Consider the following 20,258-nt stretch of genomic DNA (forward strand, 5'->3'; position numbering starts at 1 on the left):
CCACAACAATAATGCTTAAAAGCTTAAAATCAAATGCAACTGAATCTGGTCGCCACCCATGGCGAAAATGGCATTGCAAAAGTCTGCTGCGGTCTTTTGGGCCAAGTGCAGTTCGTTATGGCCACATTAAAGATTGAACTCCATTTACAGTTGCTGTTGCTGCCTGACATTCTGCTGCACCGTGTTACACAAAAGTGAAAGCGTAATTGAAAAAAGACAAAAATAAATTCAATTTGAACAACTTCATCAGCAGACACTTCATTGCGCTATTTAAGTCAACTGCTTTAAGCGGTTTATGGCATAATGAATTAATTATTATTCATTGAAGTTCGCAAGCATTTCGATGCTTATCTCGAAATGCCAATTATGCATTTCATTAAACAATTTCTTAAATAGTTCAAGTTGTTTTTGGACAGATTATATTGTTGAACTTGATTACAAAATTAATAGATTAATAATTGTATTACACAATTTCTTAAACAGTTGAAAGGTTGCATAGGTAGATTATTTTGTGGAAATTGATTAATCATTATTAGTACATTAAACTGCACAAAGTTGTTGCATTTCATTAAACAATTTCTTAACCAGTTGAAGTTCTTTTTGAACAGATTATATTGTTGAACTTGATTACAAAATTAATAGATTAACAATTGCATTACACAATTTCTTAAAGAGTTGAAAGGTTTCGAGTTGTTTAGGTAAATTATTTTGTGAAAATAGATCGTAATTTTTTTAAACAACTTCTTGAATAGTTTAAATTGTTTTTGAATAGATTTTTTTTGTTGAAGTAGATTAATATTTATTAGTACATTAAACTGCACAAAATTGTTGCATTTCATTAAACAATTTCTTAAGCAGTTGAAGTTGTTTTTGGACAGATTATTTTGTTTAACTTGATCACAAAATTAATAGATTAATAATTGTATTACACAATTTCTTAAACAGTATAGGAGTTTTGAGTTATTTAGGTAATTTATTTCGTGGAAATAGATTGTCATTTTTATTAAATAATTTCTTGAATAATTAAAGTTGTTTTTAGAGAGATTTTATTGTTGAAATAGATTCATCATTATTAGAACATTAAACTGCTCAAAGTTGTTGCTTTTCATTAAACAATTTCTTAACCAGTTGAAGTCGTTTTTGAATAGATTATTTTGTTGAAATATATTAATAGTTTTTATACATTTCATTAAAAACCTTTTTAAACAGTTGAAAGGTAGATTATTTTATGGGTAGAAGCATAACAGATTATCACAAATAATAGTACATTTTATTTCTATTTATTTCCAAATTTAAAAACGTTTCACATACTCAAAGTTTATGCGATTCCCCAATCTATTTCGGCAATCTATATTCTAATTTAAATGTTGACACAAATTTATGAAATCAATTTAAGGCAAGGAGTTTTCTCCTTTGTTTAGTGCGTTGTTTCAAGTTCTCTCCCTCGTTCTCTTTGCCAACTATCATCATTTTCCACGAGGGCATAATGTGGCACCCTTGGCTGTAAACAGGGCAACTGGGAAATTGTGAAAATTTCGATTTTCCGCCATGTTAGTAAGCTACTGTTCCATGGCAAATCTCATGCAACGTTTGTTCGGACTGCAGAGAGAGGTTTTGGGTAACCGCTGCCACCGAGTTTGAACCGCTTAGTTGCAAGTTGGGCGCGAGTTTTGACGCAGTGGCGTCTGACAAAACATACACAGAGGGAGGCTTAACATCATCATCATCGTCATCGTCATCATAATCATAAGCAATCATAATGATGATGATGATCATTGGCAGCGAGCCACGCGTCTGTTTAATTGAAATTGACGCTTACTGCGTTTGGTTTCTTCGCGCTGAGAATTTGTTTATGAAGCGTCGACCCGACGCAGAGATGTTGCATGCAACAAATAAAGTACACACATACTCGTACACACTCTTGTACTCTCACAAATTGTTGTGGTGGCGCAGAATAACGGCACTTTGTCGCCCGTCGTCGTAATAATTCTACTGCAATTGAAATAAATTAAATTGCATGCGGAGCCCGAATGGAATCGGTGGCGCCTCCGCTACCAGTTTTACGTTCGTTGTTTGTCAACTGGAATGCCAAAAACCGAGTCGCATTGCCTGCCAACCTCCAAGCTCTCTCATCTCCATTCGCCATTCACCATTCACCATTCGCTATATCCATCTCCATTGTGATCTCGGGGCCATGCAGATGCATAACCGCAAAACGGCGTTGCACTCAGCAATACGCCAAACGCCAGTCATCATCCTGATGTGAACATGTCACTGCGGCATTTGTTTAATTAACAAAAACCCTGACTGCCATACTGGGTGTCCATACTCGGAGTGTGTGTGTGTGTGTGTGTGTGTGTGTGTGGATTGTGGATACTAAGTGGTGGCAAAAAGTGTGTGAGGCTGACGTTGCAACTTCGCTTGGTGTTGCTGCCTCTGATGCCACTGCCTCTGCCGCTGGCCGTGTCAGTCATCGTTTGTCTTTGTAATTTGTGCGTTGATGAGTTATACTTTTGTTTGGATGCCCCGACTGATTAATGGGCTGTGGATCATATGCTGTGCATGCGGGTTGCGTTAGTTACACAAGTCAACACAAATTGTTTGGCACACTTGGGCGAAAAATACAACCAATTCTATTGCAACATTGTGATGCAAAGTCAAAAGTCAAGTAAATGACTTTAAATTTAGTTGTGGATTGAGTGTGGAATGCATGTACTTTGGCAACATAGTGGGATTTTTCTATATAACACTGAAATGTTGAAGCAAGGCATGCGGGAGAAGTATTTCGTAGTCATATATTGCATAACTTTAAAAAATTAGTGTTAAAATAGCTGTGTAATTCAAGTGGAGTGTATGTGGATTGTGTTTGAATCTAAGAACTTTGCACAAAAAACGACACATATGCTCTTGGTTAGTCATTTTAACCAAATGTCCATGTGGAACATATGTGGGTTCCATGTGGAACTTGTGGATGTTAAGTTTAAATATAAAACAGTTGCCGGAAAAGTATTTCTTTATTCATTTTATTAAAATATCCATGTGGAACATATGTGGATCTCATGTGGAACTTGTTGATGACAAATTTACATCTGAAAGAGTTGCACATATAGTGCTCAAAATACATTTCGTTATCCATTTGATCGAAATTTTCTTGTGAAACATATGTTGATTCCCTGTGGAACTTGTGGATGACAAGTTGGAATACTTAGTTATATAAAATATATTACACCACATTCGCTCGGGAACTTAATTTATTCCGCTGTCCCACACAGAAGTGGCATCTAATGCTCGGCTCGTGGCACTTGTTGACTTCAATATGGCAAAATTGCCTCTGGCGCAAACTGTCGTGGCGAATTTCATATTCAAAATATGTAAAATATGAGTTTGCCGCCTCCAATTGCCAGCACAGACAGCAACAGAGTGCTATAGAAGCAGCAAGTCAGCAGAGCGTTAAGAGCCACAAAAGTCGCCCGCAAAACTTTCTCAATAAAATGCTCAACAATTTGATTCAAATACAAACAGAAAACGGCAAGAGGAGGGAAAAATGAATAAAAATAACAAGCAGAAGAAGCAAAACATTTGAACTGTGAAAAACTGTTGCTGACATTTTCGTAGAGTCAGCAGAAACGGAGGAAAATGCGAAGGAAGAAGGCAGGAAAAACCAGCAAACATTAATCATTTAATTTGATAAGCAATAAACGAAGTTCTGATAATCTTTTTACGTGCAGAGAAGCTCAAATTTTTGCGAAAAACGAGGCCAAACCACAAGCCAAAACTAATGGAACTAGTGTGCTAGAAAGAGAGAAAGTAAGGGAGAGCAAGAGAGAGGGGATTATTGTGACTGTGAAAGGAGTAGAAGGACTTTCTCATCCATTTTGCTTTTAGTGTTGGCTTTGACTTTGGCGTGCTGATGACGCATTGCATGCAATTTCAATTGATTATGCTGCGCTCGAAAGGGTTTCACAGCGGGAGGCGGGAGGAAGGAGAAGCGAGAAGGAAAAAAACGATGAAAGACAGCTCTAAAGAAAAACTACTTTTGGCTTTCACTTGCACAGCCCTTGGTCCATGAGGGTTGGCCGAAAACTTGTCGCATGAAAATGCAATTCAATTGATTTATGTGCTCAATGCAATTACCCCAAAATCCACGGGGAAGGGGGAAAGCGAAGAAGTCTGAAAGGGGCTGCGTGCTTGCTGCCAATAAAAATCAAGCAGGGTTGCATTTGACAGCCGCATAAATTGCTCCGCGCCCCCCCGCTTCTCACAGACACCTTGTCAGTAGGTGTGAAAATGGCTGCCAAAGAACCGGAGACGACGACGTTTCAGTACTCAGTTCATAGCCGGAGATGAAGCTGGAAATGGGCATGGAGACAACAGCAGAGAAGCACGAGAAAGGGGAGCAAAGTTGAAGGACAAAGCAAAAGGAGTGCGAGGCGAGAACGTAAGCCAAACAAAAGTCAGCTAAAGGAGGCGTCACATTTTAGGGGCGTAACTGCGGCCAATTAAATTTATTGCGCCGCTCTCTCTCTGGGTGCCTGCAAAATTGTTTTTAATTGTCCCGGCAATTAAAAACACGCCCAGCAGCTCTGTCTTTGACTCGGCCCGGCCCAGCCGTGTGCCCAGATAAACAACAAGAACAACAAAAGGAGAAATAATGCCCGGAACAACAATATTAAAGTGTGCAAAGTTTTTTAATTTTTTTTTTTGTGGGGGGTGCACAAATTTATTAGCCAAAGGGTTCTAGCACACGCTGGCAAAATGATATACTCGCTGATATTGGAGTTGAATAGAAAATAATATGGCAAAAGGTGCAAAAGAAAAATGCCATCGCTCTTTGACCCTTTGACAAATAATGACTCCAATGGGAGTGCTTTGAGCAGCATCCAAACAGACGGTGGCAAAAATGCGAAAATTAAAAGTGTTTGAGTTCATTTGAATACGGAGCGTGTAGAGAGGATCTTTCAACTGATTTTAGTAGAATGAAATTGTGTTAATTACTCACTATTTAAATACCAAATTGGTTTATTTTGAAGACAGATTTATTGTAATAAAATTTATAAACCTGATTGTGTTGTTAAATGTTTTTCAGGTCTATTTTATTTATTCAAATTATATTTAATCTGAATTTTAATTCTTACTTGCAATTATTAAGTTTTTCTTTTAATAATTTAGTTTAATTAGTCAAAAAGAATGAATTTTCAACTGGGCATTTTATAATTATTCGAATAAAGATCTTCGAACGAATACGAATTTTATCAATATCAATATTAGTTGAATGAAATTGAGTTAATTACTCACTATTTTAATACCAAATGAGTATAACATTTATATAGATAATAACATTTAACATTTAACATAGATAATAACATTTATAAACCTGATTGTGTTGTTAAATGTTTTTCAGGTCTATTTTATTTATTCAAATTATATTTAATCTGAATTTCAATTCTTACTCGCAATTATTAAGTTGTTATTGGTAAATTAGTCAAAATAAATGAATTTTCAAACTAGGACTGTCAAAAATACGAATTTTATTTAATTTCGATTTGAGTTTATTTGATTTAGAAATCGATTTTATCTGAATATTGAGGACTTTTCAACTGTTAAATATACAAATTTTATTAGAATCTTTATTTAAATTTCTTTGGGATAATTAGGAAAATAAATTGAAATATGTTAATTCCTTTCCTGAATTTCAATTGCGTATATTGTTTAGTCATTATTGGACAATTAATAAACTTCTAATATTGAAGATTTTATTTAAATATTGCGAGGATGTTCAAACTGTTTCAAATTGAAATTTTTTATTTAAATTCGAATTAAATTTATTTGAAATAGTGATCGATTTCATTTGAAGTTCTTCGAACTGTTAAAAATACAAATTTTAATGAAATCTGAGTTCAATTTTTTTGTGATGAAGTAAATTTTTAAATTTTATTAATTATAATAAAGTAAATTTAAATAAGTAAATTTGGGATTAATATTTATATTCTGTGTTAGACAATATTTTCCCAGTCACTTTATTTATTCAATATATTTATGCAATCAGAGTTTTTCTTTTGAAATCGTCGTGAACTTCATTGTGCAACTTCTTGCGAATCCTTCTCGAAATATTGACAAGCCTAATTTGTGTTTAGCTGCACACAAATTTCGAGTCTCTCATTTTCCATTCAACACAATATTCATTGCGATTTCAGTGGCACCTGTTTCTGGCAGCAGCCGCCTGCAGCTTAAACCAATAAAAGTCTTTTAAATTCTTCTTGTTTGTTCTACCAAGCAGCTCAGCAGCATCAGGCACAACAGCAGCAACAACTACAATAACTTAGAGCTCATCTATGGTATGCAAAAAAAAAAATAGCAAAGTTTTTATGGACTGTCGACCAATGTTGGCATTTCTTATAGCTTCAGGGGAACTAAGAAGCAGTGGCGAGGTTTCTTAGCTTAAGCCACTTGCAGGCGACCAGCTTCAGACTATTTATTTGCAGTCTCCATTTCCCTCCCACTCTCTACTCTATCTTTTTATCTATGTATTCTTCTTTTCTTTTTTTTTTTGTGCTGCACGCAGTCTGTTTTTGCATTAAGTTGCAGCGATGAGATGATGAGAAATCCACAAAATCGACATAATGCAATTTTAGCTGTGGAATTTTTTCATCATTTTCTTGCTTGGCTTGACTTGGCTCCCTTTTTTTTCTCTCTTTTTCTCTTTTTCTCGTTTCGTCGTTTGTCGTTTGTCTTTTTCCATTTCCAGGACTTCAAGACTTTTGCAGGCTGCGTTGTTCATTTTAGCTGCTGCCCCATTTTGTTGCATTTTTTTTGTGCGTAAATATTTTCGCTTGATGCGCAGATTAAGTTGCCAGCCGTTGTCCGCTTGCAGCTAAGCAAATTCTCAGGCAGGCATAAATCAAAACTCTTTGCCACAAAATGTCGCAGCTGTTGTTGTTGTTGTTGAGTTGGCCCAAAAATCAACAGTGTGAAAAAATGCAACGTGTTGCTTTTGCGTCTCGTGGCGACAAAACACAGCACAGCACAGCACAATGATGCCGTCATAACTTTTCATTCTTCGCTCGCTGTGAAAACTTTCGTTTGCCCAAAACAAGCAAACAAATCGTCAAATCGCGTTTTGCATACCTGGCAGTCAAAACGCTAAAAAGGGAGGAAATGTGACGGTGACTCATGGCAGAAAAAGTTGGTAAATTCATCCCGAAAATTTGTAATAGAAAAAGTAGAGGAAACTTATTAAAATTTTACATAACAATTAAATGCAAAATATATAAGGTAATTCATTTCAGATGAAACTTAAAATTACTATTTAATTAGAGTAAGAAAAGATGCTGAATTCAGAATATAATTTAAAACCATACTACTGAAAAATTGTGTTGTTAAGTTGCTGTTATTTTAAATACAAATTAAATTAATGCAATAAAAAAAATCTTTTTGATTACAATACAAGATAAATTTCGAGTTAACTTAGTTACTTACTAAAATTCTACATTGCCATACAATTTCAAAAATAAAATGAAATATTTTCAAACGAAATATTTTTTCTTTGAAGCAGAAAAGTTCTTAATATAGTTTAAAAGTTTCTATGTTAAAGAATTGTATTGTTCAGTTACTTCCTACTTGTTACCCGCTACTCAAAATAAAACAGTGGGGTGTTAATTTTAAAATATACCAAATTAATATACCACAAAATACTAAAAACTGTTATTTTTGGTATATTGATATAGTTGCGTATTCAAAAAATATACTACAAAATACTAAAAACTGTAATTTTGGTATATTGGTACAGTAGCGTATTGAAAATATACCGTAGAGTGCAATATATACCAATCCTTACACTTTCTTTCTTTACTTTATAAATCAAAAGCACATAATTCATTTAGAACTAATTGTAATTAATGGTTGCATGGCTATAAATAAAATATATTTTAAAATTACTTATTACACTAACTAGTATCTTCTAGTCGAGCACACTCTCTTGCAATCTGACTAGCTCTATTTATTTTGATTTAAATTCCGCGTGCGCCGTTTACACAGTGCTCTGGTTGTTTATTTGCTACCGACTATGGTTATTATTTCATTTGTCAGACACAACCCGGATATTTTAGTGCGCCCAGCAATTGATTAACATTTAAATTGCTTGCAATGTGGCATAGAAATGAAGCCATATTGACCAAAAAAAGAAAGATAGGGAAACGGGCAAATGGAATGGAAAGAAAACTCACATGTGGCTGACTGCTGACTAAACAGATGCCGCCAGCGTGCTGCATGTTGCAGCTTGTTGTTGCTGTCGCTATTGCTGTTGCTGTTGTTGTGTCACAGTTGCAAACCCCATTTGCTGGCAGCAATGAATTGCAAATAACGCATTGACCGCACTGCACCTTTGGTGCCACCTTTTGCGGACAACTAAGGCGAAGCCTAACCTCTCGCTTCCCCTTCCCTTCCCCCTTCAATAGCAACCATGCGCGATATCTGTCGGTCTATATGCATGTTGCTGCCGGGCAAGCAACATAAATGCCAGCGGCAACATGCAATGCGTTTGCCGCCAAAAACAGCAAACCAAACAAAAGCAACGAAAAAATAAAATACACACACACACACACATACTCGCAAAAACTGCAAAACACGAGCGTAAAATTTTTCATGAATTTGTAATTTATGTGCTAAAATGTTATCGTTGTTATCGTTCCTTTTGTGTGCAACCAGCAACAACAACAATAATCGCTCTTGTTGTAAAAGTGCTGAGCACTTTTGGCTTGCCATTAAGAGGAAAGTTAAGGTTGCAACTACATTCGAGTTGTTGTTGCTGTTGCGGTGGCTGCTGTTGCTGTGGTTGCTGCTGTTGTTATTTATTCTGCAAAGCAAATACTCGTTGTGTACTTGAGCATATGAATAATAGTTTTATGAGAAGTTTATTTCATTGAAATGAAAACAACAATTCGATTCCCATACACATAAATTACACGCTTTCCAAATGAAGGAAAGAACTCGAATTAGATTTATTTGTATTTCTTGTAGTACACGATAAATTTCTTGCTTCAAATTGAACAAGCAATCGATATGTTCTCTATTAATTTCAACTGATTCTTAGCTGGTGCTTTACTAGTTCATAAACAATTTAATTGATAATGTGAATTGATTCTTAGAATGTAGTAACATAAATTATAAATTAATTTGAAACAAGTGTGGAAAAGTAAGATGTTATTATATAACTGACGAATTAATGCATAAATTAAATTGCAGCGAAATTCTATTTAATGTGAAGTGATTTTTAGGTGATCAATTAAATTGAAAGAAGTTGTAGACAACAACGTTGGAATGTCAATTAATAGTTAAATGCAACAACAGCGAAATTCGGTCTAATGTAAACAGATTTTTGAGTGTTAGTAAACCACAAATTAAACCGAAATACTTGTAGAACATTTTGATGTCAACATTTAAATGCAACAAATTCAATTGATAAATGAACAGATGTGAAATTGTAGTTAGTGTTAAAGAGGTAAACAAGGTGATGATAAATCAAAAATGAAATTGAAACACGTGTTAAAGATTTAGACATTTATATTTAAATGTCATATTAATTGAATAATGTAGAACTTCATTTTTCAATTAATTTGACATTTAAATATGTTATTCACGTCCAAATCATTAATACGTATTAAATGTAAAGAACAAGAATGAAGTGGAAACCATTTGATTCGCTGAAAACTTGAATGTCAAATTAAGTATATAAACTTTTAGCGATATACAATGAAATATCAGTGTTTACGACTTAACCATTAAACAATACTATTATGAACACAGCTTCAAGGCAAAATTTAGTTATAACAGCTTAATGCATTTTATGTTTAAATAATTCAACAGTTACTTCAATTTGGGTAATTCAATATTTTTTTAGCAAATATTGATAATGAGAAAAGAAAATAAAAAACCCTTAGGTTCATTAGTTGAAATAGTAGTGTCAAAAGAAATATATAATAAATTTCCAAATAGCTTATATGATTTATGTTATGACTAAAAAAAAATTCGTCTGAATACACTTTGTGTTCTTATTCATACTTCAGTTGATTTTTACTAGCTCTATTTCCATTTCCAAAGTAGTGCTACAAAGTAGTTCATGTTCAATTTCCCTTTTAATTTCATCAATCATTTCTGCCTACTGAAATTTGAATAGCACAGCGAAAAGGCGTGTTTGATGATGTGTCAACTCATGACATCATTTGCAATATTAATCCCCATATTGAAATCAAAGACCAATTAAACAGCCGAAGAGTTCGCTGAGTTTTTGTACAGCTGTTGTGGCTACAACAATTCAATTTTACTGTTCTGTGAAGTTAAAGTTGCCTTGCGAATCGTTTGCCTCTTAACTACGCTTGCTTGTCGCTGTGGTTATGACAAAACCACGGACTCGGTACGAACACGAATCCCGGACATGGAGAAGAATCGTTGCCGGACTGACCTCAGGCCGGAGTTGCCACGACAGAGAGAGCTCGAAGTTGGACTCAGTCGACTTTGTCGTTGAGCCGCCAGTTGGTCAGCCGCAATATTCAATTAAATGCCTTCAAGCTGAAGGATGGCGGGGGAGAAAAAGCACAAAGTAGAGATGCGGGCACACACACACACATTCTCACACACAGAGTGAAGTGGACAAATGGATAGCATGATACATTCTATATATTTGTGATATCTGACATTCGAGCAATGAAACTTTCCTATTGCGGAATGACGTCATCGAGGTATAGTCAATGTTAAAAAGTGATGAGCTTCGAAAGTAATCGGAAAGATTTTTAGATTTTGTTTGCAACCGACCATTAAAGAATAAGTTAACTCACTTGTAAGCTGAAAATAAATAAAATATTAATTCAGTCAATAGCAAAGTTACAAATAACAGAAATAATTTACATACTATTCATAGTAAAAATTAATCTGTTTGATAAAAAGGAAGCCAATCGAATCTGCACTCTCGCAAAAAATTCAAATACCTTGCTTAAAAAATCTGCGTCTACGTCGAGGGTTAGACGCATGGACAGAAGTTTGCTCAAATGATCTACAGTTGCATTTGTAGTTGTTTTGATGTAGCGTATGCAATTGACTTTCAATTGATTATCCGCCGACATCTCTGTGGGATGTGGCTTAATCACAAGCACAATTTCATTATTGATGTCAACGGTGTTCGTTGTCAACGTTAGAGTCACCTTCGATGCGACAGTAAGTCCGATTCGGATTCACTGTATATATTTGATAGCTCAGTTTGTTTTCTCTCGAGAGCAATTGTTATCGATAGCACGATAATTACTCTTTTCCCCCACACTTCAGTGGACAATCAGAATCAGTTGCAAGCGTTCGATTCGAAGTCGTCGATGCTCAGACGAGTCGAGTCACAAAGGTCACCACAAAAGACCTATTCTCTCGCTCTCTCTCCCTCTCTCTCTGTCTCTCGCTCACAATTTATATAGCGCATGTCGCCGTCTGCTTAAGTAAACCGATCTGCGGCGCATCGCATAAAACTTGATAATGAAATTGAAAAAATGCCTTGCAAAATAACCAAAAAACAAAAGGGGAATATAATGAAGTGAACTTCAACGAAACTTTCAATACGCTGCCAGCGAGAATTTCAATTGGGGAGTATTCAAAATTGAATATAATGTTATAAAGAGAAATGCTGCGGTCGAGTATTTTGGCATATTTGGTTCTGTATGGTATATGGTATTTTGAATGTAGTAGTATATCAATATATCAAATATAGAATTGGGTTTAAATTAGTACTTTTGTGATGTATGTTTTGAATGTAATGGTATATCGATAAACATAGCTTTTGGTTTATTTTAGTATATTTTTATTGTATTAATTTGATATACATTAAGAATAATACCACACTGGAAATGGGTAGCGATTATCTCACAGTCGAGAACTCTTCAAAATGCAAGGCTTTAGTTTTTTTGCCAAAGCAAACTATAATTTACTTGTTGAATGCTTTTAAAATACTAGGAAACTGTCTTAGTAATTGATTGAAACTGATGAGCATAAAAACTCGCTATGCAAATAGCAAATGCCATCAATCTTGGCTGTTGCATACGCATCCACAAAGTTAATATAACTTGGAAGCAGTGTATAACAAAGCAATATGCATATTGTAGATATAGACGCTCCATTTGTGCGTGCCACGATGTTGTTGTAGTTGCTCTTGTTGTTATTTGTTATTTGTTGGTGTAGCATATCCATATCCATATCCATTAAGCTGCCGGCAGCTATTCATGTGTTCACGCTCATGTCCAGACGTCGCCGTCGTTTTGCTTAATGCAACGCCAGTTGACTCCATGCAAAGTGACCCCTCGCTATCGCTATCTCGCTCACTCTCCCTGCCTCACGACAACATCGTAAAACTCGCTTTACTTCCAAGTTGTTCTCCGCTTTGCACTGTTCTTCTTTGTTCACTCTCTCTGTGTTTTTATACCCGCTTCACATAGGGTAGAAGGGTATTATAAATTTGTGCTTTCAGGAAATGTGTGTAGCAAGCAGAAGAAGACATTTAGAAATATTTAAGAAATACTTTTGTATAGGTAAAAAAGCCTACTTAGTATGGATCTTAGTAGATTTGGCTGACAATATGGTATATTTTGCGTTCTATGGTATATTTGGTGTATAGTACTGTATCTATATACCAAATATGAACTGTGACATACTTTTTAGTATTTTACAGTATATTAATCTGTCATATTTTGCGTTCTATGGTATATTTGGTGTGTAGTACTGTATTCATATAACAAATATGACCTATGATATATTTTGTAGTATTTTACAGTATATTAATTTGGTATATTTTGCTTTCTATGGTATATATGAAGGTAGTACCATATTAGTTCACCAAATATATACTTTTGTATATTTTTAGTATTTTTGTGCTTATTAATTTGGTATATTTCGCACTATATGATATATTTTTAATGTACTACTATATCAATGTACCAAATATAGCCTTTGGTATATTTTTAGTATTTTACAGTATATTAATTTGGTATATTTTGCACTCTAGGATATATCAATATACCAAATATAGTTTTGGTATATATTTAGTATTTTTTAGTATATAAATTCGGTATATTTTGTATTATATGATATGTTTTTAATATAATACTATATAAATATACCGAATATAGTCATTTGGTATATTTTAAAATTAATACCGCACTGTTTTGCTTTTATTCAAAATACGTAGCGGGTATCTCCCAGTCGAGCACCCTCGACTTTCTTACTTGTTTTTTTTTATATTGCTTGGGTCGCAACGTTGTCTTTGGTGCCGGCAATCGTAAAACATTTTTATAATGCGCCAATGTCGCGTCTCCACATTGTAGCTGCATCTGCATCTGCATACTCGGTATCTGCATCTCTGCATCTGCATCTCTGCATCTGACAGTCTGTTGGGAGAACGTTTGCATTTTTCGTAGGTGGCTCAATCAAATATTGAGCGAGTTGAAGTGACACTTTACATGCGCATTTACACGTGGAAATTCACCTACATTTTCCCACACAAACACACACACACACACACACACCTTTATGAGTCAGCAAATGCTTTCAGCTTAGTAGCCACACAAAAGTTTTACTCGATCGTAAAATACATTTCCATTTTATGTGCTCCCATTCTGTGTCTGTCCATTGATTTGTTGGCATTTCTTGATGAGAAACCGTTTCGAGTCGATTGACTAATTTTATGATCTGCGCAATCCAACTCACTTGCCACCTAGAATTGTACAATCAATATATATTCTTTCTGTATTGTTTAGTTGCAGTTCTTAATGTTTATCTTAGATTGGCTGCTCTTTGATCTGAAAACTCTGTGTGGCAAACTAATTAGCCTGTCGTCGTTTGGTTTTACTTTTTTTTAGCTATTGTACAATTTGTTCCGGTTTCAACAGTTTCAAACAAAATTCAAAGTTGTTTGCTGCGTCTGCCGAAAGCAGCTTTCGACAGCTTCCACACACACACAAACGCACAGCGGAAGCGGACAAGGGCTTTGTGTTGTTGTCGGTGTCGGTGATGGCATCGGCGTTTAAAAAAGTTGTGTGTGTTGTCAGTGTTGCTGGCGCCTGTCAAGCTGCATGAAATGCGATAAAAATCGCAAGCTGCTGCATTTGCCACACCTTCAGCACGGAAAGTATTCTCAACATTTCCGTGTTGACAATGCGGGTTCGTTCTCTTTGCTCTCTCTCTCTGCTTTTTGCATACTTTGAGGCGAACAATAAAGCTGTCGCAGCGTGCAAAAAATAAATATGTATTTAGATAAGTGGCGCTTATCGCTGCCAAAAGTGTTGCCACGTCTCTTAACTCTATCTCTTCCTCTCTCTTTGGAGTACTTCAAACTGCCACGCAATTAATTCCTTTAATTGAAATTGCTGTCGCTACCCGCCTAATTGGTAGTTACTCTTCAGTAGTCTTTCTTTCATTGTAAGCGTGCATTCAACATTGTCGTTCTCGTTGTCTTGGGGGCTGCAACTGAATGCTGCATGATGCAGGCTGCAGGCTGGAGACTCGGGCATATCAGTTGCATGCGCAAGTGGCGTCCAAATGAATGCAACGCTCCGACTCCAGACTGAAAAAGTGGAAAAAATATATGAATGAATTTCCAAAGGCATTCGCACACTGATACCAAAAACTTTAGAATTTATTTTTAATAGCCACAGTCATAAAAATTAAATTCCAGTTTATGATTTTGTTTGCTGGCCACGACAATAAAAATTATTTTACGCACAGATACGAGACAACATTTTACATAATTATATGTTTTTACAGAGGTAGTCAGAAAGAGAAAGAAAACTTGTGTGCTTTATGAACTGTTTCTAGCTTTTTATTACACTTTAACCCATAAACTATTAACCGATGATATATGCAGCGAGTATTTTAGTTTATTTCTATTTAATGTGAAAATATTTCAAATTCATAACAATAGAATTTTCAAAATTTGTCAATTAATTTATTCTGGGAGCATATTAAATATAGATTTTTGATTGCAACAAAGTTTTATAGAGAGAAAACTTATCAAAATTCTTATATGAATTATGAATTAATTATGATTCAAAATTATTAATTTTTGGGGCAAAAGTTGCAGGAAGCTTTCAAGAGAGATTGATCGGAAAGCATTTTATAGAATGTCTTAAGAGGAAATTTTTCTAAAGTTGTTAACATAAGTATGCTTTCGAATTTGGCAAGCTATAAAAATATTAATTTATATCATAAAAATAGCTTTTAATATGGAAATGAAAATGTTGAGAAATTAAAAGAGTATTTAGAAATACGTTCGTATTTTTGAAAGGTAGATTAAAACTCAGTGCAATTTGGAAGAAACTTTAAATATATATATTTTACTTGAACACAAAATAATAGTTCTAAATATATTTGCATAAGACTTTGAAGAGCTATAATAATATTTAATTCAATCTTAAAAACGTTTTATATGAATTAAGCAGCAAAGAAAAGTTGTTACACATATTGATTAATAATAAAAAAAATCTTATAAAAAAAGTATCGAAAGCAAATGAACATTAAAAAAGCTTTACTAATAATACTTGAATTTAGTTGAATCTGAAAAAAACTTGAGAAATTTATCAAAGAAAGTATTATATAATGAATATTATTTTTTTATTTTAAACGAAAGTTGTTTTTAATTGTTCTTTTTTTGGACTTTGAGAAATGATTCTTTAAAATACTTATAAAATAAATTTAGCAGAAAAGTGATTTTATATTTTTATTATTTTATTTAAACGAAATTAAGTTGTAAAATCTATTTATTTTTGGAAATTGTTTAAAATATAAGTAGATTTATCAGTGAAGACCTAAGATAAGATATAGTTAAACGAAACTTATTTATAATGTTGCTTGCTTTGGCCTCACTGTGCAGCCGGGTGGCAACTGAATGAATACATGAATTCCATGGCAATTGGGCAGCGGCAAAAGCAAAGTGTGTAGTTAAGAGAGAAAGAGAGAGGGAGAGAAATGCAGTAACTGGAAAATTGCGCGACAATTAAAGATTTTGCTCGCCGTCGACGTCAACCCAAATGTAAGTCAAGTGAGGCATGAAGTGCGTGGAGGCAGCAATGTGTAGGCATTGCTGCAAGCGATGGGAGATGGAAGGTGGATGAGACTGTTGTGGGGTTCTAGCTGTCGCGTTGTGTCGCTTCTGAGTTGCGTTCTGTTGCGTTGCCCTAGTCAACTTGTTGCGGCGGCGGCAGCAGAAGCGAATGTGACAACTTGGCTGACAAAATGCTAACAAGATGATGTCTCTGTGACGTGGTCGTTGTCGCTGCTGCGTTGGCGTCCCTTTCAGTGCTTTTGTTTCATTTCATTTCTTTTTTTTTCAGCGCTGTTCAGCACTGTTTGCAATTTGCTTGCAACAAGCGGATGGCGAACAAATGACCAAATGTCTGCCAAGTGTCAGAAATTGTGGACCACCCAGCAATCCTTTCTGCTTGGCAGCCAACTTCCAGTTATTTGCATCAAACGGTTTTCTCCTCGGTGAAAATTTATGAGCAAACGCGGCGTATGCGCAATTTTCCATTTTCGGCCGTAAATCATGCGGCCAATGCTTGACTTTTGTTTTCGGCCTGCCAGTTTGTCTGTGTCCGTGTGTGTGTGTGTGTGTGTGTGTGCGGGTGTCAACGCCCACTTTTTGCACGCTGTGGGCGTGTGTGTATTTGTGCGTTAATCTTCAGTGCAGTTGCCATCGCCATCGCCTTTGGTCGCTGCTGTCTCCAGTTGCTGCCACTGACAGGCAGCGGCATTTAGTTTTAATTTATGGCGCATTTTGTTGGCATTCTTTTTTGCGCCTTTAGCCAGCGGCCAAAAGGGCCGCTTGTCAGTGTCTCAAGTGGCGGTAACTGCACAACTCATTTGCTATTTGGCAGCTTCCATTCTGCTTCTCGCCTTTTCTTTAGTCCGCCCATTGATGTGAAATGCGAATGCGAAATTCTGCTGCCCCTTAAGTCAGCGCCCATTATCGACTCGAGACACAAGAGTTAAGCGCCACTCGCATTGCTGTTGACAGCCGCCACCTTCACCTCAAACCAAGGGCCAAACAGCAATGACAACATGGACATGCTGCCTTCATCATCGCCATCGTCACGATGATCGTGGTCAGCGTCGTTGCACGTCGCCTACATTGTGATAATTGCGCCTAATAACTTTTGATGGCTGTAATTAATTCCCATAAGCGCTGGCCAGCGACGCTTGATGCATGTGTGGCAATTGTTGTTGTTGCTGCCACTTCTTGGCTTGTCCACAGAAATAGCAGTAACAACAACAACGCATAGCTATGGCTACGACAACGGCATTTCAAACGGTTTGTCAGCCATGAAATTGACACGTCTTTGGTATTAAGTGGCACATTGAATTGTGCAAATTAATACTGATGCTACACGTCTCCATTGTTGCCGTTGTTGCTGCTGCCTCAAGTGTGTCAGTCTCTCTCTCTCTCACAGTGTGTGTGTGGGGAGCGTGACAGTTGCCCTAGCAGCAACTTTATGTCGCAAAAGCAACATTTTTTTTTTGACTTGCTAAAGTTCTCAGCCTCTTCCTTGAATTCCACGATTCAGAAGTTTTGTTAAATTTGCCCAAACTTTTTTTTCTCGTTTGTGATGTCATCACATTTTTGGAATGCCCCTTTTGTTAATTTTGCTGAGAAATAATGTAAATGTTTTTCCTAGAATTTCAATTATCATATTTTTAAGAGACAAGTGGATTTAATTGGTGGGAAAACATATCGATTTTCGGCAAAAGATAATTCAATTTAAAAAAATTTAGACTAATAAGGAAATATAATACATTGTGAGGTAAATTTAATTTTAGAATAAATGGGAGAAAAACGAAATTACATTTTGCTAAAATTTATGTGCTTTAAATCGTTTCTGCGTTGCTTACAAATTTTTTTGTTATTCAACATTTACAACTGGATTTTCATATTCATTTTCTTGCATTAAATTTCTCTCGAAAACATTGACAAATTTGAAGCTTCAATATTCACAATTTTACATTAAATTTCTCTGAAAAATATTGACAAATTTTCAACTTCTATATTCACAACTTTAAAATAGAATTTTCTATCAGAAGCTCGTGCAATATTTGTGCAAATATTTGAAATGCGTAGGTCCAAAAATTTTGCAAATGTTTACCAATTGTGGGGGGCAGAGTGAGTCGGCGATTTCAAATTTCCAATCAATTTAAAGTGAATTGCGGCTGCCAGCAAATCTCGTATAACGCAACCCCAAATAGCAAATTACGTATACGATTGAAACAGCGTTTCGTTTTCATGTAACCCTAATGAGATTCATTTAACGAATAATCGAAATTTTCGAATTGTGTGTGTTTGTGTGCGTCGAACAAAAGCTGAGTGTGTTTAAATAAAGTTACAACCGCACACACACACAGACACACACACACACCGATACAGAACAGGCCTCAAAGCCACAAAGCCCATTTGCACACACCGTTCGGCTGTTGGCAGGATTCGTAATAATTTCTGTTAGTGTGCAGTGGAAAATCTTTCAAATTGTCGCCGATTGCGTAATTACAGCCAAAAACTTGAATGCTGACGCTGGCAATTGAAGCGTCGCGTATCCCTTCAATCCTATTAACAACATACAAAAACAGGCAGGCAAACAAGCTAGGAAGTTGGTGACGAGTATTGACTTTAAGAGACCCTTTACCTAATGTTTACGTTACTTATTCCTTATATTCTATTAAGAAGTTACAAAAACAGCCAGCAAAGCAAGTAAGAATATTAAATTTGAGTATTGACTGTAATAGATACTTTTCTACATTTTTGAAATTAATTTCTAATTTAGAAATTACTTTGCTTATCCCTTCAATCCTATTAACAACATACAAAAACAGACAGGAAAACAAGCTACGAAGTTGGAGATGAGTATTGACTTTAAGAGACCCTTTTCATACATTTTTTCTGAATTGCGTTTTGATATAAAAGCCTGCAGAATAACAAATTAGAAAGTTAGAGAGGAGTATTGACTCAAATAGACCCTTTACTTCAATTCTTTAATTAATTTCAGATTAATAAATTACTCTACTTATTCCATTAACAACATTCAGAAATAGGCAGGCAAACAAGTTAGGAAGTTGGAGACGAGTATTGACTTTAAGAAACCTTTTCTTACATTTTTTTAACTACGTTTTGATATAAAAACATATTTACTTATCCTTTTAATCCTATTAACAATATACAAAAAAACAGGCAGAATAACAAATTAGAGATTTAAAGAGGAGTGTTGACTCAAATAGACCCTTTAGTTCAATTCCTTTAATTAATTTCTGATTTATAAATTACTTTTCTTATCCCATTAACAGCATACAAAAACAGGCAGCAAATTCAGGTGGAAAGGTAGAGAGGAGTATTGACTTTAAGAGACCCTTTAGGAAAGTTAGAGTCAAGTAAATTATATTACTGTTTTAAATAAGTATAACGTGTTTGCTATGGAATGTGTATTGGCTTTCATTTTATCATAAATTTTATTTTCGAACATTTTGTTCATAATAGAGATTGTATATTTAAAGATAATATAATACACAATACAATAAAAAGTTTTAAGCTAGTAGCTTGTAAATTATGTTTATTTATTGTAATTATCATAAATTTGAAGTTTAAAACAAACGAAACGACTCAGTATAACGACTTAAGAAATTGAATTACATTTCTTAAACTTAATAGACCCGTTTTCCAAATCTTTAAAGGGTCTAATAACAAATCACCTCTACTCTACTTCCATAGCGAAGTTTTCCTTCCCCCTTCTGCAATCACTCCCCCTCTGATCGAAAGAGTGCTAAAACAATTAGAAACAGCCGCGTTTCGTCCCATACTCCGACTGTGGCTGCTGTTGTCCATGGCGTGGTTGTCATTAACGCCAGAGTTCCCCTCTTCTCCCTCTCTCCCACTCTTTTTACTATATATACTTGGCCTCGCTGCTGCTGTTGCTGAACATAATTTGTAATTTTGGTGCAATTTTCGTGGCAATTTTCGAAAAAGTTCACAAAATGTTGGCTGCAATAAACGCAGACAGGCAAACTGGCCGTGAAGTGGGCGTGGCATATTGAAAACATTTGCTGTGTCGTCTCCCCATCGAGAGAGCGAGAAAACTTCAAGAACATATTTTTAAAACTTTTGGCTTCACTTGCTTTATAGCCTGTCCGTCCGTCCGTCCGTCCGTCCAGCTGTTAAAACCAACAAAAGCGGCGACAAAATTGCGGCGACGTGTTGATTG

General features: G+C 35.4%; 1 protein-coding gene across 3 annotated transcripts in view; it reads left to right on the forward strand.

Moving 5' to 3' along the window:
• LOC132796086 (uncharacterized) overlaps window positions 1-20,258 on the forward strand; it is a 109,724-nt gene that overhangs the window by 18,367 nt on the left and 71,099 nt on the right. The window lies entirely within an intron of this gene.

The sequence above is a fragment of the Drosophila nasuta genome, chromosome 2L, assembly GCF_023558535.2.
Source record: "Drosophila nasuta strain 15112-1781.00 chromosome 2L, ASM2355853v1, whole genome shotgun sequence".
Classification (NCBI taxonomy): Eukaryota; Metazoa; Arthropoda; class Insecta; order Diptera; family Drosophilidae; genus Drosophila; species Drosophila nasuta.